Here is a 22,843-nt window from a genome sequence, read left to right on the forward strand (position 1 = left end):
ATGCAACATACAATTGACGATTAACTTCCCAACCAAAAAATCTCTGTGATGTAGTAGGAACTGGAACAATAGTGGAACACTCCCATAGTCACACAGAGAACACGTAAACTCCACAAAGTCTGGACTGAATCTAGATCTCTGGACCTGAAAGACATGGCAATTAGAGCCTCAGCCAGTGGAGAGCCTTTGTCATTCTTTGCTCATAGCAGCTGTTTGAATAAAGTTGTGTGAAACAGCGAGAGCGTCGCCGAGGATGAAGAGCTGGTTGATGTCACTTGCCATTGGAGTGACTCTCTTAAAGTGTCTTCTTATCTCTGCTTAGTAAGAGTCATCCCAGTCAGAGGCTTTATCTGTAAACTGTGGGGGGGGGGGGGGGCAATGGTGTTAATTATTATCTATAATGTTTTACTTTGTCTTTTGGGCGTCTCTGTGGAAGGGAGGAACTTACAGGTGCAGTGATGGTTAAATGCTTCCAAAGAATCTGACTGAGAATAAAGTAAAATGCTTTAAGATTTATAGATTCATGCATGTGAAGGCTGTGCAGTGTAAGTACAGTGTAGTTAAAAAGTAATGGCAGCGTTGGCTGCTGTAAAGGCAGCGTTGCCACTGGTGCGGACCCATGGAAAATGAGGAGCAAAGACACAGTGCTGTCACAGGGTCCAACCACTCAGTCCGACAGCCTTCAGCTCTGTTAAAGGAGCTGACGGTAGTTTTATTTCAAATCCTGTGACGTGGGGTCTGGACCCAAGATGGCAGTGCCTATGACCGGCAGCAGCCACGAGGGTTTGTAGACTCCAGGGGAGCGGAGGACTGGCGCCAGGCATCAGAAAACAGGGTGAGCAGCCCCCATCTGACAAGGAGAAGCAGAGGAGAATACCCACGGATGGTGACCATGGCAGCTTACCAGCGAGGGGTTCTATGGCTGAAGGACCCACACAGGCAGCAGGCTGTTGGTGACTCGAGGTGAGGAACCCAAGGAGACTGTGGGCTGCTGGATACTGCATTCAAGGGACTCACACCACGCTGCGGACTACTGGAGGTTGGCTCAAAACTGGCTGAAAGGGTACCAGGTATCAGATCGAAGACGTGGAAGGTTCCTAATGGAGGTTCGAATCTGGAGCTTGGGTTGCCGATGGTTTAGACTGGACTGGCTCTGCAGGGGCTGCAGGGACGTGGAGGTGAATCCACAGACACTCAGTGACTCTGTGTTGGCGGGGGGAGGGGGGGATCTCTCTTTTGCTTCTCTTTCTCTGACTGTAAGAGGCACTTCAGGCAATTTCTGCCAATGGCAAATTTGTCTGCCTTTCAGCAGACAAAAATCATTTTGTGTGATATGGACTGTTTTTATTACATGACAATAAAGTGAATCTTAAATCTTGAATTTTATTTATTCCTAATGCAGGTTTATTAGTTAGGCATTGTAAGGCTAAGTCTCAGACAACTGGAAAATACACTTATCCAGCATCAACCAATCCCCTTAGGTGCAGGATACCAGAGGTTTTACTCTATGTCTATTTTAAAACAGTGACTCTCCGGGTCCTCAGACATGGCGAGGGGCATCGTGATCAGTTGTCCTTGCCAGTACTTTCCATTTTCCTGGTGAGGAGGACACCTTCCACAACTATGGGGAATTCGCTCAGCTTTGTGACAACCATTCTGGACAAGTGGCTGCCATTCTGTACCCCCTGCACAGGTTTGTGCGTGAGAGACAATCAGATTGCAACACTTTTAGTCTGAACTGCTACTGTACAGGTTATTTTGTGAATTAGCTGTGAACCCATGCTGATGTGGCATCTGAACTACAATGGTGAAGTTAACACTCAAGCTGCCCCAGAGCAATAGGGATATGCAATAGAATCAGGCCAGTGTGAAAGAGCTATGCTGCAGCTTATCTGTGGACTGTTGGAAATCCACTATTTGAATGTTAAGCTACCTCCTAGCAAATATAACATTTTAAATGTGCGTAAAATGTTCTTCTACTGTACATATTTTATGCAAGTATTAAAAATAACATTGAATGTTATTAAAAATGAACACTCAATATTTCTGCTAAAATGAAAGATACCAAAGCAGGCATTTTCTTCATTAAAATGAAATTAGCCCGACCTTGAATCATTAGACAATTCAGTTACTGTTTCAAAACAGTCCACCAGGCTCAAATAATGCTATTGGTCATGTTTAATTATTAATGCATATATTACATAATTTGTACTGAAGATATGGGTATATAAAGTGCAGATAAATTTATATTATTTAGATGTCATTACTTGAATTACCTGCTTATTGGACAAACCTGTTTCACTAATTTTGAGGCTCACAGTTCTAAATATATATTTTAATACTTGTTCTTAGCATACTGTAGATTCATTTCCAATTTCTTGAGTCTCTGATTATAAATCAAGGAAATGTAAGGATAAGCAAATTTACAAATTGCAATCATGTCCTGATTGAAGGTTCTTTGCTATTGTTGGTCTGTCACTGTAAGGTACAAAAGCAAAACATAGAAATAAGATTCAGTTTTACTCTACAAAGAAGCTGAAAGCCAAAATGTTGACTCACAAAAGAGCAAATTATAAAGATTTATTTGTTTGCGAGACCATGATTAGTTATTGATAATAAAGAGCATTCTTAGTCCCCTCTAGACTGGGGAATTTGAAGTGGCCCAGTGTAAGATTATACCAAGTTAGCAATTATCTATTGTAAAATATGGAAATTGAATACAATATTTATTGGTACATGGAAAGAGGAATTTTCACATTTTATACTTGTGGAGTTCATGAATTATTTGGTTGTGGTAGTTGTGGGACAAAATGCCTGCTTTAATTACCTGATGGTAAGTATTCATCACTTAGTTTTAACATTCTCCGTTTGAAATAATTACTTTGGTCACTGCAAACTGTCCATATGAAGAACTGAGATTTTTGTAATCTACAGAAAGATTGCATGCCCAGTGCCATCAATAATTTTGGAATAAAAAGATGCAGGATAGTGGTCTTTAGACATGAAAATTCTTAAATTCATTATTCAGGATTTTCTCAAAAGAAATATGAATATTACACAAAATCTGTTAGCTCCTCACCAAATTCGATTGAATTCTGCATGTATTTTGTAGAATAATGTGCAAGTTTGCTCAGAGCCACATCAATGCTCATGATTGTTTTTCACACCGTACCTTTTAAAAAAAAGGGACAGAAATAAAACAATTCAAGCCAACATATTTTGCCTCTTGACTGATATTAACCAATAGCTATTGAATTACTGAACTGTATCTGGGAACTAATGAGAGGCATTCCCCTAGAGAATCTTTATTCATGGCACTTAGACTACACCATTGGGACTCATTCCTTGTCTGTCACCTTCCCCATTTCATTGACACTGAACTTCATTCACTTCATCTGTTACACTACCAGCCCTATTTGGCTTTACACCATCACCCTTCTGAAGTAGCAAAAGCCATAAGGTGAAAGCCCTTTTAACCAACAAAATGTGTGTGATTTTTCACTGTGATGTTTCTTTTAAATGTATGAGTATAAATTGAAGATGCTGATTGCAGTCTTTTTACATGCTTAGCAGTGGACCAGGATATGGTTATTAGTTCTGGACCTCATATTTTATCATTCATTATAATATTTATCAGTGACAAAAGGCAAAGGAGGAAAAACCCAACACCCAATTTTCCCCTGCAGCCGCTGCAACCGTGTCTGCCTGTCCCGCATTGGACTTGTCAGCCACAAACGAGCCTGCAGCTGACGTGGACTTTTTACCCCCTCCATAAACCTTCGTCCACGAAGCCAAGCCAAAGAAGATAATATTTATTAATGTATTTACTGGATGGCCATGGCAGTCTGCTCCTTATATATGTTGTTACATAAAAGTCTAATAACAGCAGATTTATTCACTTAGCATGGTTAGATGTAAATATGTGGATAGGACGAATTTTAACATGGATGACTGTGAGTTGTTAGGTCTGCATTGTTCATGAATGAGTGAGACAAACACCAGACTGAGTCGAAATCAGGGTTCTTTGTTCTTTATTACCGGATTGTAACACTTGCGACTAACAAAGTTAGTCGGAGAATGCATTCTGCCGTTATCAGCAAAATGGTGATTTTTTATACCCTTGGATATGTGCTTAGAACATCATCATATCATTACTTGTCCAATGACTAAAACTGTTGCTATCCTTTCCCTGCTAGCTTCCTGCCTCTCAATCCATCAATGTCTCTCTTATCTTGTAAGTACAAGGATGCATTCTGTTACTCCTTAGTACTGGGTGACTCCTTCTCCGGTCCCATCTCATGATGTTTTACCTTACAGAGTGTGGGTTCGTTATTGGAGGGAATTCTGAGAGATAAGACCTCTCAACATTTGAAAATGTAAAGAATGATCTGGGACAGTCAGCATTTGGGAAAGTGTGTCTCATGGATTCCATTGAGTGTTTTAAAGTACCAAGAAGAATACTAAGAGCAGGGCAGTGGAAATTGTTTATATGGACCTTAGCAAGACCTTAGACTGCCCCAAAAGGTTAGATCGGACAAGACCCAGTAAGAGCTAATATAAAATTAATTTGGCGGTAGGAGATAGAGGGTGGTAGTGGAGCACTGCTTTTCAGTCTGGAGTTCCATGATGCAATGTGCCACAGGGAACAATGTTGTGTCCACTGTTGTGTGTCTCGATGAGAATGTAGGTGGCATGAATAGTAAATTTGCAGATGACACCAAAATTGGTGTCACCAATATTATCCATGATTACAGCAGGATCTTGATCAACTGAGTCAATGGGCTAAGGAACGGCAGATGGGGTGAGTGGGGAGTGGAGATACAGCACTCCCTCTTAGTGACGACTCCATACAGGGTTTAAATGGCCTGTTAAAGAAGCCGATGGTATTTTAGTTTAAAAACCTGCGACCCAAATGGTGGCGTCTGTACTGACAGTGGCCTCGAGGGGTTGTCAGCGACTTGAGGTGAGGAGCCTACACAGGCTGCAAGTTTCTGGCAACTTGCTGTCAAAGAACTCGCACCAGGTATGCTAGAGTCTGGCTCGAGACTGTCTGAAGAGGTACCAGGTATTGGAGCTGGATGCAAGAGGGTACCAATGGCAGGAGGTGCTCACAGGAGGCCTCAGGTGCTGAAGGCTTCTGATCACGTCAGAGGTCTGGATCTGGAGCGCATGTTACTGGTTGTTTGGAGTGAAGTGGCTGCCGAGGCTCTGCAAGACCTGGAAGCAAATCCACGGACACAGTAGCTCTGAAAGGACTCTCTTTTGCTTCTCTTTCTCCGACTGTTAGGGGCGACAGGCAATTTCTGAATGCTGGTGAATTTCAGTCTGCCTTACAGGAGACTAAATGCAATAACATGTAATACTGTTTTATTTCACAGCAATAAAAATAATCTTGAAAGTTTGCCAATGTTGTGATTATAGTTAATACACAAAAATGCAGGAGAAATTTAGCAAGTCCAACAGGATTCATAGGAGGAAAAGATATATAATATAATATTAATATAACATTACAGGGGTGTTAATTAGACGTGCCAGTTAATTAGGTGGCCAAGTGGAGCTTATGGAAATGACCCATAAAAAAATTAGGAGCAGAACGAGGCCATTCAGGCCATCAAGTATCACCTGCCATTCAAATCATGGCTGATGTACTTTTTCTTTCAACCCCATTCTCCTGCCTCCATAACCTTTACTGATTAGGAATCTATAAACCTCTGCTTAAGTATACCCAATGACTTGGACTCCATAGCTTCTGTAGCAATGAATTCCACAGATGCACAATTCTTTGGCTGAAGAAAGTTCTCATCTCTGTTCTAAAGGGATATCCTTTTATTCTGAGGCAGGGCCCTGTAGTTCTACGCTCTCCCACAACTGTCTTTTCCACATCTACTCTACCTTGACCTTTCAATATTCAGCATGCGTCGGTGACACCCCCCCCACCCACCATCCTTCTAAACTTCAGCGAGTACAGACTCTGAGCCATCAAACACTCCTCATGCCACAGGGGTTATACTCATAAACCTCCTCTAGACCCTCTTCAATGCCAGTGCATCCTTCCTTAGATATAGAGCTAAACGTTGCTTGCAATACACCAAATGTGCTCTGACCAATGCCTTGTAGAGCTTAGCATTACATCTTTGCCTTTATGTTCTGTTTCTCCAGAAATGAATGCTAAAATTGTATTTGCCTTTCTTACTATTGTGTCAACTTTTAGGGAATTCTACACTGGGACACCTAAGTCCCTTGGAAAACTATTTTCTGAATTTTCTCCCCCTTTAGAAGATAGTCCATGCCTTTATTCCTTCTGCCAGAGTACATTCCTCTATGTTTATTTCATCTGCCACTTCTTCGCCCACTCTCCCAGCCTATCCAGCTCCATTTGCAGACTCCCTATTTCCTCAACACTACCGGCCCCTCCACCTATCTTGGTATCATCTGAAAACTTGGCTATAAAACCATCAATTCTATCATCTAAATTGTATACATGCAGCATGAATAGTAGCAGATTTAACACAGTCCCCGCGGAACGCCAGTAGTCACCTGCAGCCAGTCAGGGAAGGTTCCTTTATTCTCACTCTTTGCCTTCTGCTAGCCAGCCAGTCTTCCATCCTTTTCCATAATAATTCGATCTTGTTTAGCAGCCTCATGTCTGGCACCTTGTCAAAGGCTTTCTAAAAATTCAAATAAACACTGATTCTCCTTTGTCTATCCTGTCCATTACTTCCTCTGATTTATCAGGTAAGATCTCCCCTGAAGAAAGTCATGCTGACTTTGGCATACTTTATCTTGAGCTTTCAAGTACTTGAAATCTCATCCAGTTGGGGCGGCACAATTGGTGTAGCAGTTAGCGCAACACCTTTACAGCACCGGTGATCAGGACCGGGTTTGAATCCCACGCTGTCTGTAAGGAACTTGTTTATTCTCCACGTTTCTGCATGGGCTTTCCCCATGGGCTTTGGTTTCCTTCTACTATTTGAAATGTACTAAGGTTGTAGGTTAATTGGGTGTAAATTGGGCAGCATGAACTTATGGGCCAAAATGGCCTGTTACTGTGCTGTATATGTAATTTTAAAAAAATAGACTAGAATTTTGCCAACTACTGAAGTTAGGCTAAGTGGCCTATAATTTCCTGTCTTTTGCTTCTTTCCCTTCTTAAAGAGTGCAATGATATTTGCAAATTTCTAGTCATCTGGAATCATTCCTAAATCTAGCAATTCCTAAAAGATCTTAATCTTTTCCACTACCTTTTTCAGAACCCTGGGATGCAGTCCGTCCACTCCAGGTGACTGATCCACCTTCAGCTCACCAAGCAACTTCTCCTAGTAATAGGGGATGACACTCACTTCTGCCCCCTGACTCCTTCAAATTTCTGGCATGTTACTGATGTTTTCCACAGTGATGCAAAATAACAATTCAGTTTATCTGCCATTTCTTTGTTTCCCATGACCACTTCTTCAGCATCATATTCTACCGCTCTGATGTCGATTCTTGCCTCTCATTTACTCTTCATTTTTCTTTGGCTTGGCTTCGCGGACGAAGATTTATGGAGGGGGTAAAAAGTCCACGTCAGCTGCAGGCTCGTTTGTGGCTGACAAGTCCGATGCGGGACAGGCAGACACGGTTGCAGCGGTTGCAGGGGAAAATTGGTTGGTTGGGGTTGGGTGTTGGGTTTTTCCTCCTTTGCCTTTTGTCAGTGAGGTGGGCTCTGTGGTCTTCTTCAAAGGAGGTTGCCGCCCGCCAAACTGTGAGGCGCCAAGATGCACGGTTTGAGGTGTTATCAGCCCACTGGCGGTGGTCAATGTGGCAGGCACCAAGAGATTTCTTTAGGCAGTCCTTGTACCTTTTCTTTGGTGCACCTCTGTCACGGTGGCCAGTGGAGAACTCGCCATATAACACGATCTTGGGAAGGCGATGGTCCTCCATTCTGGAGACGTGACCCATCCAGCGCAGCTGGATATTCAGCAGCGTGCACTCGATGCTGTCGACCTCTGCCATCTCGAGTACTTCGACGTTAGGGATGAAAGCGCTCCAATGGATGTTGAGGATGGAGCGGAGACAACGCTGGTGGAAGCGTTCTAGGAGCCGTAGGTGGTGCCGGTAGAGGACCCATGATTCGGAGCCAAACAGGAGTGTGGGTATGACAACGGCTCTGTATACGCTTATCTTTGTGAGGTTTTTCAGTTGGTTGTTTTTCCAGACTCTTTTGTGTAGTCTTCCAAAGGCGCTATTTGCCTTGGCGAGTCTGTTGTCTATCTCATTGTCGATCCTTGCATCTGATGAAATGGTGCAGCCGAGATAGGTAAACTGGTTGACCATTTTGAGTTTTGTGTGCCCGATGGAGATGTGGGGGGGCTGGTAGTCATGGTGGGGAGCTGGCTGATGGAGGACCTCAGTTTTCTTCAGGCTGACTTCCAGGCCAAACATTTTGGCAGTTTCCACAAAGCAGGACGTCAAGCGCTGAAGAGCTGGCTCTGAATGGGCAACTAAAGCGGCATCGTCTGCAAAGAGTAGTTCACGGACAAGTTTCTCTTGTGTCTTGGTGTGAGCTTGCAGGCGCCTCAGATTGAAGAGACTGCCATTCGTGCGGTACCGGATGTAAACAGCGTCTTCATTGTTGGGGTCTTTCATGGCTTGGTTCAGCATCATGCTGAAGAAGATTGAAAAGAGGGTTGGTGCAAGAACACAGCCTTGCTTCACGCCATTGTTAATGGAGAAGGGTTCAGAGAGCTCATTGCTGTATCTGACCCGACCTTGTTGGTTTTCGTGCAGTTGGATAATCATGTTGAGGAACTTTGGGGGACATCCGATGCGCTCTAGTATTTGCCAAAGCCCTTTCCTGCTCACGGTGTCGAAGGCTTTGGTGAGGTCAACAAAGGTGATGTAGAGTCCTTTGTTTTGTTCTCTGCACTTTTCTTGGAGCTGTCTGAGGGCAAAGACCATGTCAGTAGTTCCTCTGTTTGCGCAAAAGCCTTCAGGGGTTTCTACGAGGCTCTAAAGGCTGTGTACGGCCCCTCACCCCAAGTCCAAAGCCCGCTGCGCAGCTCAGACGGCAAAGTCCTCCTCAGCGACAAGATCTCCATCCTTAACCGATGGTCAGAACACTTCCAATCTCTTTTCAGTGCCAACCGCTCAGTCCAAGATTCCGCCCTGCTCCAGCTCCCTCAACAGCCCCTAAGGCTAGAGCTGGATGAGGTTCTCACCCTGGATGAGACATATAAGGCAATCGAACAACTGAAAAGTGGCAAAGCAGCAGGTATGGATGGAATCCTCCCAGAGGTCTGGAAGGCTGGCGGCAAAACTCTGCATGCCAAACTGCATGAGTTTTTCAAGCTTTGTTGGGACCAAGGAAAACTGCATCAGGATCTTCGTGATGCCACCATCATCACCCTGTACAAAAACAAAGGCGAGAAATCAGACTGCTCAAACTATAGGGGAATCACGTTGCTCTCCATTGCAGGCAAAATCTTCGCTAGGATTCTACTAAATAGAATAATACCTAGTGTCGCCGAGAATATTCTCCCAGAATCACTCTTCATTCATCTAAATATAAAAGGTGGCCACATATCTGATTGACATCGTATCTGCCAGTTAAAGATTCAATGAAGTGGGCTGATTTTCATCTCCCCTCCAAAAGATAAAAATGTGACGTCATGATTTCCATTGATTTCATGTAATCGAGCCTGATGTTTTATGCAGCTTTCTAATTAAATGTGTAAAATTGGACTGCTATTGTGTGGGCATTGATTGTGTGGGAAAAAGATCGCAGACCTTCAGCAGTTACAAGGATGGCATTGCCTTCAGGCAAGCTAACTTAGTTTATTCAGCGGACGTTTTGGAACAATTAGAATCTTCATCTGATTGTCAACAGACCTGGGAAAACACTGCTTAAGTTTAGAAAACATTTCCCACGACATGGTGATTTTCAACATGACTTAAATCAAATAATCCAGACATTTATTTGATTCAATTTTTCTGATTATTGCGACAAATAACTGTTGATAGCTTTGGCACATTATCCAAAAGCCTGTAATTGTCAGCAAAATATGCTCCCACTAGAGTCAGCTTTATAAAATTAACACTTCTGCATCAAGTCCTGTACTTTAATAGCACCTATGCAATTCAAATAGTTATTGATATGAGCAATGACACCAATTGAAATATTTATATAAAACAACAGGCACAATGGATGGCTTGTTATCAGCTCAGCATTCTACACATTGTGCCGCATTATCTTGTTATCAGCTCAGCATTCTACACATTGTGCCACATTATCTTGTCCACGATGGAGAATTCTGAAACTGAACAATATTATACAATTGAGACAGTTGGTTTAATAATACTTGATAACCTGGAAGTATATAGTTCAGATCTCAAGGCTAATGTGGACCTGAAATTAATGGTGCCATGTGATACTCATTAAAATAGCAACTTTGAACTTCACTTCACATTACAAGTAATGAGTTAAAATCAACATAAACCCCATTTCTGAATAATATCTTCTTTTCTGCTGGAAGAAATTTTTTTAAAATCATTTGATAAAAATTCTACGATGCCTTAAATTTCAGTGGCTTTCAAACTTTTTCTTTCCACTCACATCCCATCTGAAGTAATCCCTATGCCATAGGTGCTCTGTGATTAGTAACGGATCACTTCAGGTGGGATGTGAGGGGGAAGAAAATGTTTGAAAACCACGGTTTTAATCGTCCCTAATTGCCTTGTCATGTGCACGCTTTTGTAACTCCAAAGGAAATGGGCCAGTGACAATTTTTCTCAAACAAAATATTTCAGTGACAATTGGGTCAGGAGCAGTGGTTCTCAACCTTCCCTTCCCATTCGCATACCACCTTAAGTAATCCTTTACTAATCACAGAACACTTATGGCATAGAGACGACTTAAAGTGGTATGTGAGTGGAAAGAAAATGTTTGATAAACACTGCCTTAAATGATTGTACCCATTCTAAATAATAGGAAATGTCAGGGAAACATACTTTTCAGATAAGTCTAGCTGGTATGTGTCTTGTTGCTGTGAATTTCCTGGTCTTACTGAGCTCCTCTATATCAGAAGGTAATCCATTATTTTTTTTAAATCTTGTGCATGGTTGATGCCAGTGATTTATTTTTATTGGAGTAGCAAGTGTCTGGCATGGCAATAAAGTGGCTGGTCCATCTTGGCTCCTCACTTGTGATGACTCCTTGGTATCCAAGTTGTTAACTGTATTGTGCAGCATCATGTTTAAAGGAAATTGAGAGAAAATGAATTATCAGTGATCCTATGATGGATGGAAAAACATTGAGAGCTTCGGGTAGAGTCATTACTCTGAGTAGATCCCTCAAAGATACATTTGCGTTCAGTGATTGACTTCTAAGAATCATAAACATCTTCTTTTGTGTCAAGCATAACAACCGTTTGATTTGTTTTCCCTCATTGACTTCGATTTTGTTATGGCTCTCAGGAGGCATACTCAATCAATTTTGAATAATATTAAAGCAATTATTCACACCTCAGGGATAAAATGTGTCTCCTGACCCATTTATTCCCGCTCCTTTCCCCATCATTCCATTACTTTCATGAAGTAGGTGCAATCTTGCAGCAGTTTACACAAACTAATCCTCTCATGGCATCAGATTAAATTCAATGATTCCCCACAATCCAGACAAGGATTAGATTTTGCTGCAGTTTGGATGGATGAGGAGAATGCCGAGTGAATTCGTTTTTGTGAGGAATGGTGAGGTAGTTATTCCAATGTCATTTGAACACATTTTGATCCAATGCAAAATTTGTACGGGAACCCGACGGTTTTTATTTCTTTATGCAGCTGAGCCTGAATCACTTGTTTTCTTGGCCTGATTTTATTTCTAATTGCACTTATAAAGAAGATTATATCCTGAAATATTGCTGTACCCTTTGAATCAGGGTATATTATGTAGCATAGAGTTTCCATACTGATCTAACCATCTAAATGTGCCAATTACTCTATTGTCGCACATGTAGCATTGCTAATCCTGTTATATGTTGCTCAGAATTCTGTTGGTACCAAGTACTTATTCTTTCCAATCACAGAGCAAACCCAGCAATTTCTCTGATCTTTTTATGTGGAATTATGCATCCAAGCACAAATTCTGATTCAAGCATGAAATGTTATCCAATTATCCGGTTTTTACACTAGATTTAGTCAACACACTGCCAAACTTCAGCTGGTGGCAGAAAACATTTCATAAATCTTTTTCATTGTGTTCAAGAAGAAATTATTTGCAGACTTTTCTCTGCCAATTGCAAGCTCACAAGTTTGATGCTTGAGTTAGAGTAATTTGGTATGTTAACATAGGCTGTGTAACTATTTTGTTCTTCCTTCTGATGTTGCTGCTGTTCGTTGAACAATTTCTCGACCTGTCATGAAGGAGGTGGTGGCCAGGAGCTTTTGCAGATGGATTTTGGAGTAGTCTAACCTACTCTTTTGAACACCTTTTTCCCCAGCTGGGAGACAAACAGCAAATCATTTCACTGCAACAACATGAGATGATAACCGACTTTAAATTCTTCATCTCCTTTAACCTTATCTGTCAGAAAAAGGTGAAAATAGCATCTGGACGTGTGGGAGCAAAATATCAAGCAGCAAGTAAATTGCAAAGAGGAGGGTTTTGGAGAATGGAACAAAGAAGAAAGAAGAACAATAAGGGATCTGGAAAGTCTTGAGTACATCTGCCAAATTGTGGAATGGAATGTGTGGAGTTTCCAGTGTTGGCTACTGGAGGTCAATTGGAGTTTCAATGCTTTTGATCAACAGTCTATGCAAGCAGTAATGTAGAGTAAGATGCTGGAAAACTAAGGTCAAGATTGCCAAGTAGTATGATGGGCAGGGGAAAGAAAATGCCTGGAACTGCTGTGAGAATCATAGATGCGGAAAGTTACGAGTTTTTTTTTAAGCCATTCAAATGGTGGTGTTGAGTTACATGACAAGTTTATCTTTAGATGTTTTTACAGTGAACCAGAACTGTCATGAAGGATTCTACAAGTTCCAAGAAATAACAATCCTTCTTGGCCTTCACACTTCTGTTTGCCATTCTGGTGTTGTTGATCCATCACCTTTCATCTTTCCCTCCTCAGTAAATTCAAGATTTTGATCATCTCTCTGGCTTTAGCTTTGCATTAAAATGCTTCGCCGCATTGATATTCTTTTCAATTCAGAGACGATGTTCAAAATATTAACTCCAGTTATTGGAATATGATTGGTGGATAATGAAAGAAAAGAGAAATGATTAACTGCAATGAAAGTAAACAAGACATTTAACTGCTGAAGAACATGAAAAATGTTAAAAAGTAAATTGCTACTCATTCATACAATCACACAACTTTTTAATCTGCAGATAGATTGAATTGGTGAATGATTAATTTTGCAGCCTATGGCATATGATTGGCCGTGGGCTATTTTTTTCAGTTCAGAAAAATCCTGATTCAAATATAATCACGAGTCAAGCATAACATTGGTTAGCACATACGCATTTCAGAGAATTGATTCTTTCTGAAAATTTACATTTTATCATATATTTCAGCAAAGACATTGATAATGTATGAAACCAGGAAATAGTGTCTATTTTACCTCATTTGCATAGTCAGCTTTAAAGATTAATTTCAGTTATTCCAAGAAGAGTTGGTATTGATAATGATTCTCTTGTTGCGTGATCTCAAAACTGATACAAGGATGGAGGTGGTAAATCCCTTTTAATTTATATGTTTTAATTTGACAAATGAAGACTACATAAAGCCCAGAACCATAACTTTCTCCACCAAGTTTCTTCCTTCATACCTTCCTGATAATGTTGACATCCTAAAGTATAGATTCATGGTCCTGACAACCCTCCATTGCCTTCGCTAAATACTTTTTGTTCATATGTGAAAATTGAAGAATTGACAGACTTGCCCACAGAGGACATTGCTTCTTCCTGACCTTGTTAGATACACGTAGTTTCCAGCAACAGTAGTTGAGTAAAACATTTTCATCAATGGGTAGAATTATTCCAGGACCCACAGAATGATAATCAGGAATAGAAATCTTGGCGGACTGCTTCCTAACTGAAGGTAACTTCTTGGTTTCTTCCTCAGGCTTTGCTTAGGCCTTTCCTGCTTCTATGTATCAATATTCAATCCTGACCATCAATATCAAGTCCTCCATTCTGCACAACTCAACAGCACCTTAGATATTTGAAGCACTCATGATTCCAAAAGTAATTAAAGTATTATGGTTAATGGAAGCACCTCCAGAAGCTAACGACTGTCCTAATGACAAAACGTAGGCCAAGAAGTTTCTCCCCCAGCCGTCAGTACCATACCACAGTGGTGACCGCTCATTGAAGTTCACTTAATTAACTTCAATATAATGAATTCCAGAGACAAGGGATGATTAGAGTCATGGGTAAATGTGCTGGCCCACTTCTAAGCATGAGAACAACATGGATTCACTGCACCAAGATAAATCTCCACTGTGTTGGAAACTCTTGCACCATGTTTTTCTGCCTTTGCAATGCGCTATACCAATGATTTCCTTTGACTTTGATGGAGGCATTTGCAATCTCACAGTCAGTAATCTCACAAAACTTAAGCCTGAGAGGCATGAATGCAGACAGGGACATCCCAGCTAGTCGGGAAGACTTCTAGTGCAGCAAACTTTCTGGGAGTGAGGGGGTTGTTAGTTAAGGAGAGCTGGTGAAGTAGATGTTCCTCAAACTTATTGCCGTTTTATTCTTTCTCGCAAGCTTTGCAAGGTTCTCAATTTGGTGGGGCTCAACATATTTCTGCTTTAATGATGTTAGTGGTTAGTAACCCAAGTGTCTTATGTAATTTGCATGTACCAACCAGGGTACAGGCTACATAGTTAATTGCAGTGCTTCAACTGTATTTGTAAAAACAATGCTCACCCAACCATTCCAAGTCCAGATTGAAAATTGCTTCACAGAGTCTGACAGCCAACCTGTTCAATGCATTCCCATCCTGCAAATGAAGAGTGATGATCCTGGTCCTTTGAATTCCTCAACTTTGTTCTCTCTATAGTAGAGCTGAGATATGAGCTTGCCGTCTGCAAAGCAGTCTTATGTGTACTTTTCCCTATCTATGGATGATAATCATCTGTGCTATTCAGTCAGTCAGATATTTTGTGTTCATCTGTGGGGAAGGTGAATATATTTGTCCTCCTCTCTTTCTCTAGCATATCCTTGATGAAATCCTGCCCATGGTCGCTGTGATTTTCACTACCCAGCAGCGTGAAAGGCAAATTGAAGCAGAGACATTTCTCATTCAGAGAGGCAGGCTACTTTTCAACCGCAAATGGTCGTGTAGGGTGTGGTTGGTATCTGTTATGGATCATGCATCTAACTCATCCTTCGATAATAAGGCACACATCTGAAAGTGGTCACAGTCACGTTATTGGCTACAAGTGCATGCAGCAGTTATTGGACACAAGTTGAAATCTATCCTGTGTGTTCTGACCCATTGTCACCTCACAAAAACCAGAGCAAATGCTTGGAGCGTTGCACACAAGCAGTTAAATTCATTTAGTGTTTTTCCTGCTCCTCTGAATTTACTTTCGTCTCAAAAATCGTTGTGGTTCCGAATGAATGTTCGTTATTCAGTCACATCTTTCCAAGACTTTTAACCTGAAGGGTTGGCAATTATACCTAATTTCCTTAACTGGAAGGTATACATAGATAAAGACTGTGTTTTAATGAACAGGAAGGACATTTGCCTCAGGGTGACAAGAAGTACAATGAAAAGCCCAACCTGCTGCCCCATTGGAGATCTCCCTTAAAAATGATTACTGGAGGAGGGGAGAATCTGATATCTAAAACATGAATTCATGGGATAGTGTTGTGTCTTGAGTACTGTAACATCTATGTCACTAGACTGGGCTTCATGGCATACTCTCATAAAATAAATCCCTCCATTTGTCAATGTATGGCTTTATTTTGTGGATATTAGACCATAAGACATAGGAGCAGAAACAGGCTATTCACCCCATTAAGACATGGTTTCTGGTAGGGTATGTAATAAGACCAGTACATTAGAAGGAACATAAAAACGTAGGAACAAAGTTAGTTAAATAATGATTGAACAATGACTACATTTGGAAATGCTTGACTGCACATTAAACACGTGGCATGGTGCAATGAAGCAATGTCCAGTTCACAGTCAATCCAGCCCATCTCTTCTGCTGAAAGAGTCTGTGGTGCTACAGTGACCTCTGCAGGATGACAGCAATCTTGTATATCCCAGATTCTCAGTTCTTAGAAGCTCTGCTTCTCTGACATATTCTTGTTGAAATAGACACGACCTGAGCGGTAAAATGACGATGAATGTACTGATTAACTTGAAGAAGCACCACTTCACTGACGATTGTTTCCACCAGAGCTCCTGCAGATGTATGAGGTCAGATCAGGTAGATGAACTCAAATCTGCCAAGAGTGCAATGGTGCAGTCTAATTAGAGCAGTTTGCCAGTGTTGCTTCAGGTGTGGATTTAACGCAAACCTTGAAAAATCACTGTTTGAATTTCAGTTTTGAGCCTCAAACTGTAGAAACTATGAAATAAGAAGAAGCAAACTGACCATTCTTGGGCTGAGCTGAAGTCCCATTGGTTCAAAATCCCAGTTCTCACACACTGGCTTCCAATTTAGTTCCGTTCTGAGCGAGCACTCTATCATCAAAGTGTCCATCTTACATATCAGATTTTAAATCAACGTTCCACTGTCTGGTCATGAAAAGGTGCTTCTTATGAAACATGGAACTTCTCTCTCTGCTCTGACAAATCCATATTTCATGAACGTCATAAAGAAAGGTTGAGGGGGTTCACACAAATGTAAAACATGATGGCTGCCGGAGGTGCAAATTAAAAAGAAAATGCTGAAATGTTCAGAATGCCAGATCGCAGCTGTGGAGAGAAAAACAGATCAATGACTTTTTCTCAGAACTGGGATCAGCCTAATCAAATCTCCCAGTGGCCTCCCATTTCAATTCCCTATCCCTTTCCCTTGCTGACATGTCTGTCCATGGCCTCATGCCCTGTCAGACTGAAAATTGCAAATTGGAGGAACAACACCTGCCTAGGCCCCCTTCAACCAGATGGCATTAACATTGCCCTCTTGGCAGATTTGAGTTCAGCTTCCTGATCTGACCTCATACATCTGCAGGAGTTCTGGTGGAAACAATTGTCAGTGAAGTGCTCCTTTGTAGTGCACTGTTAGCCAGAATCAGACACACACAAAGATAAAGACTACAACAGGCTTTAATCCACAAAGACTTCCACAGAGCCAGACTGGCTACGGCTGTAGCAACTCTGAGTGAGGCCTCGGGAGACCGGTGCAGGCTGATATCCCGCAGGGTGATTGACACCCGACCGGGTGGGGCTTGATCCATTCAGGCTGACTGATTGACAGCCAGCCAGGTGTTGTCCTGTCCCCTTACACTCCTGCAGGTACAGAGGTTGCCCCCTGTAGTAGGCCGATGGTGTACCACCACATCCTTCTTCCAAGTTAATCGACTTCTCCGGTTTCCATTAAACTCCCATCCCCCTTTCTTTTTCCCTATCACCCTTCCTCCCAGCTCTGCCTCTCTCTCTCTCTCTCTCTCTCCCTCTCTCTGACTCCCTCTTCCCTTTTCCCTCTGACTCCTTTCACAGCGCCAAAATCAATTCTCTCCTCTCCCCTTATCATCGCGATTCTGAAGTATCATCATCAACACCTTGTCTTTATTCTGACACATTCTTGTTCTTTGCTTATTCTTTCAGGAAGGGCTCTGGGCCAAAATGTCAGTATATATCTTCTTTACCTCCTATGGACACTGCGAGACCGGCCGAGTTCCTCCAGCATTTCTGTGTGTTTTTACTACAATCCCAGCGTTTGCAGACTTTTAGGTTTCACTCTGTTTAATCAAAGTTGGGTGTTAAGTTTCAGTTTCTGTTACTCACGTGTTCTTGCATGACAGTACATAATTCAGAGGCTAGGCTAGAAGGGGTGAGTAACTTGTGTTTGTTCCAGATTCGGAGCTGTTCGTTCATATCAGTATGGGCATAAATAATAACAGAAAAGTAAGGTGCTGAAAATACCCAGAAGGCTCAGTAGTATGTGTGGAGAGCGTTAATGTTTGAGGTCACCAATCTTCATTATAACCATATAACAATTACAGTATGGAAACATGCCATCTCAGCCCCTCTAGTCTGCACCGATTTAAGAGAACTCCACTTGTTCCACCTACCCGCTCCCTGTCCATAACCCTCCAATCTCCTCCCATCCATGCACTCATCCAACCTTCTCTTAAATGACAAAATTGACCCTGCTGCAACCATCTTTTCCGGAAGGTCATTCCACTCTCAGAAGTTTCCCCATCATGTCACTTCTAAACTTTTGCCCCCAACCCTTAACTGATGACCCCCTCATTCCAATCTCACCTGCCCTCAAGAGGAAGAGCCTATTCACATCTACTCTGCCTCTCCCCGTCAAAACTGGCAGCTCAGCTTCTCTTTCTGCAGATGTTCTGGACTTACAGTGGTTTACTCCCCATTTCTAGAACTTGCACTACATTTGCATGAAGGTGGCAGAAGATGAAGTGGAGGAGTAAACAATTTAGTAGTAAGGTCAATAAAGGGGAAGGACTGCAGAATTGTTGGCATTTTGTACAGAGCAAGCAAAGTTTCCTTCAGTGATTTTCTCTCTCAGAGACCCGGTAACCAGTGACACAGTCCGTCGTCTCGCCTGCTCCAGCTGAATTTGACGTTACTTATTGCGATAGTACAGATTCTATCGCCAATGTGTATATGTACATATATACAGATGGTCGTGGAGGTTGACTGTGATTGGCTGAGAGTGTAGCACCACCTACTGGGAGGTCTTAAAGGATTGCTCCTAGCCAGACCAGGTCATTCTGGACTGGTCGACCTATTTGTGATATGGTCCAGTCTTTTAGTTAATAAAAGCCTTGGTTTGGATCAATGTCTTTGGTTCTTTCGACGCGCACTACACTTATCTGGTGGCAAAGGTTATTTATCATTACAACACAGTAGAGAAGTGCGGCACTGATAATGATACTTCAGAATCGCTCCTCAGGGACGTAACTCATCCTAAATTGAATATAAGTTTAAACCTTGATTGAGAAACCCAGTTATTCATGTGATTTCAGTTTTCACTTTTGTTTGGCTGACTTGTTGATCAATTCTGTAGTTCCATCCAGCCTCTGCATCTAACACAGTATCTTCTGCCTCTTTGAATATCTATCATGCACAAGAAACAGAGTTTACATTTGATTTTGACATCATGTTTGGCTCAGACATGTAGTAGTGTTCCTGGGCAATACTATTCTAAGTTCTCATGCACATATTCCTAAAAGCAGCCAATGAGATATTTGGATGTCTATTCTTCCCCAGAAGACTACTATTACCCATGATGCAGAGGTGAGTCTAGATCAGATCAATCATGATGTTATTGAATGGTGGAGCAGGCTCAACGGACTAGATGGCCAGCTACTGCTCATATTTCTTCTGTAAAAGCTGATTGGAATAAATTTGACAGAGGTAAGTGGTGAAGATGAAGGAGTCCTTGCCTTCACTAGTCATGCGCTTGCATGTTGGGCAGGTGCCAACCTGATGATAAAGTGGCCCTAGACTAGTGGCCTTCAAACTTCCCCCTTAAACTCACATTCCACTTTAAATATTCCATAAGTGCTCATTGGTTAGTAAGGGATTGCTTAAGGTGGTATGTAAGTGGAAAGAAAAACATTTGAAAACCACTGTTTTAATCGTACCTAATTGACTCGTTATGTGCACGATTTCATAACACCAAAGGAAATGGGTCAGTGACCACTTTTCTCAAGCAAAATATTTCAGTAACAATTGGGTCAAGAGTAATGGTTCTCAACCTTCCCTTCCCACTCACATACCCCCTTAAGCAATCCTTTACTGATCACAGAGCAGTTATGGCATAGCGATCACTTAAGGTGGAATGTTAGTTTAGGGGCCAGTTTGAAAACCACTGCCCTAGGTAATCAGAACATGCTTGGCCTCCTCAGGGAAGCTAAATGGACAGGAAAGGCCCAGGGCATGATTTATCACTCTGCCAAGAGAGTGAGTAAAGCGGCGGTTCCTCCTGGCTAGAAAACATTGGAGGTGTTGTGATTTAGCTATTGCTAAATTAAACTTAAAATTAAACTTAAATTAAAATTAAGACGGCGGCGGCCCCGATGCGGGCAGGAGCAAGGGGGAGACGGCGGCCCCGGCCTCGGTCGAGTGAGGCAGGCGGAGGCCCCGGTCCGGACAGGGAGTGGGAGGCGGCGGCCCCAGTCCAGGCACAGGGAGAGCAGCAGCGGCCCCGGCCCCGGTCCGGGCGAAGGGTAGACGGCGGCGGCCTCGATACGGGCAGGAGCAAGGGGGAGACGGTGGCCCCAGTCCGGGCACAGGGAGAGCAGCAGCGGCCCCGGCCCCGGTCCGGGCGAAGGGTAGACGGCGGCGGCCCCGATACGGGCAGGAGCAAGGGGGAGACGGCGGCCCCGGCCTCGGTCGAGTGAGGCAGGCGGAGGCCCCGGTCCGGGCAGGGAGTGGGAGGCGGTGGCCCCAGTCCAGGCACAGGGTGAACTGCGGCGGCCTCGGCCCCGGTCCGGGCAGTATGGACCGACCTAGGAGGGGAGGCAGGCCCCTCCAGCCCGGGTAAGAAACCTGCATAGGAGAAGGCCACTCCGATATAAAACCTACGACCCAAGGACCTCGCTGCCACGTCCCAGCTTGCTTGGCCACGGCACACGAACCATGGGTGTAAAGGGTGGGGCCAGTACTGCGCGCACTGCACTCCACCTAAAAGCTCCTTTGCGCAGGCCCGAGGACAGGTCCACGTCCTCCCCCTCAACGTCCTCCCCCTCCACGTCCTCCCCCTCCACGTCCTCCCCCTCCACGTCCTCCCCCTCCACGTCCTCCCCCTCAAAAGATGCTCACAAACTCAAGCTAGCATGCTGGAACATCAGAACCATGCTAGACAAGGCTGACAGCCACCGACCTGAACGTCGGTCTGCCCTCATTGCACATGAACTCCTCAGACTTGACATCGACATAGCCGCTCTCAGTGAAGTCCGCCTGGCAGATGTAGGCAGCCTCCAAGAACGCGGCGCGGGCTACACACTCTACTGGTCTGGCAAGCCTTCGGATGAACGACGCCTATCTGGTGTAGGCTTCATGGTCAAGAGCTTCATTGCCTCCAAACTCGAAAACCTTCCGACAGGCCTCTCGGACCGAATCATGTCCATGCGACTCCCACTTCAAAACAAGCGTCACATCACCCTCATCAGTGTCTATGCTCCAACCCTCCAGGCGGAACCAGCAGAAAAGAACAAGTTCTACACCGACCTGCGCAACCTCATCCAACGTACCCCTACAGCCGACAAGGTTGTCATCCTGGGCGACTTCAACGCTCGTGTCGGCAAAGACTCAGAAACCTGGCCAGGAATCCTGGGCAAGCATGGCGTCGGCAAGTGCAACGACAATGGGCGCCTCCTGTTGGAGCTCTGCGCAGAACAGCGGCTTGTCATTACAAACACCCTTTTTCAGCAGAGGGACAGCCTTAAGACCACCTGGATGCATCCCCGATCCAAACACTGGCACCTCCTGGACTACATCCTGGTGCGAGAAAGTGACAAACAAGATGTGCTCCACACCAGGGTCATGCCTAGCGCGGAATGCCACACTGACCACCGGCTGGTTCGCTGCAAGCTCAACCTTCACTTCAAGCCAAAGCCCAGGAACAATAAAGCCCCCAGAAAGAGGTTCAATGTTGGAAAACTGCAGTCAGACGAAGCGAGAGGAAACTTCCAGGCAAACCTCAAAGCAAAGCTCGACGTTGCAACCCGCCTCACGGACCCGTCCCCTGAAACCCTCTGGGATCAGTTGAAGGCTACCATACTGCAATCCACTGAAGAGGTACTGGGCTTCTCCTCCAGGAAAAACAAGGACTGGTTTGACGAAAACAGCCAGGAAATCCAGGAGCTGCTGGCAAAGAAGCGAGCTGCCCACCAGGCTCACCTTACAAAGCCGTCCTGTCCAGAGAAGAAACAAGCCTTCCGTCGCGCATGCAGCCATCTTCAGCGCAAACTCCGGGAGATCCAAAATGAGTGGTGGACTAGCCTCGCCAAACGAACACAGCTCAGCGCGGACATTGGCGACTTCAGGGGTTTCTACGAGGCTCTAAAGGCTGTGTACGGCCCCTCACCCCAAGTCCAAAGCCCGCTGCGCAGCTCAGACGGCAAAGTCCTCCTCAGCGACAAGATCTCCATCCTCAACCGATGGTCAGAACACTTCCAATCTCTTTTCAGTACCAACCGCTCAGTCCAAGATTCCGCCCTGCTCCAGCTCCCTCAACAGCCCCTAAGGCTAGAGCTGGATGAGGTTCCCACCCTGGATGAGACATATAAGGCAATCGAACAACTGAAAAGTGGCAAAGCAGCAGGTATGGATGGAATCCCCCCAGAAGTCTGGAAGGCTGGCGGCAAAACTCTGCATGCCAAACTGCATGAGTTTTTCAAGCTTTGTTGGGACCAAGGTAAACTGCCTCAGGATCTTCGTGATGCCACCATCATCACCCTGTACAAAAACAAAGGCGAGAAATCAGACTGCTCAAACTACAGGGGAATCACGTTGCTCTCCATTGCAGGCAAAATCTTCGCTAGGATTCTACTAAATAGAATAATACCTAGTGTCGCTGAGAATATTCTCCCAGAATCACAGTGCGGCTTTCGCGCAAACAGAGGAACCACTGACATGGTCTTTGCCCTCAGACAGCTCCAAGAAAAGTGCAGAGAACAAAACAAAGGACTCTACATCACCTT

General features: G+C 43.7%; 1 pseudogene; it reads right to left on the reverse strand.

Annotated features, from left to right (window-relative positions):
• The window catches only part of LOC138745600 (ubiquitin-ribosomal protein eL40 fusion protein-like), a 30,925-nt pseudogene extending 15,496 nt beyond the window's left edge, over positions 1-15,429 (reverse strand).
• Between the last annotated feature and the right edge of the window lie 7,414 nt (positions 15,430-22,843).

Source organism: Narcine bancroftii, chromosome 11 (assembly GCF_036971445.1).
Source record: "Narcine bancroftii isolate sNarBan1 chromosome 11, sNarBan1.hap1, whole genome shotgun sequence".
NCBI lineage: Eukaryota > Metazoa > Chordata > Chondrichthyes > Torpediniformes > Narcinidae > Narcine > Narcine bancroftii.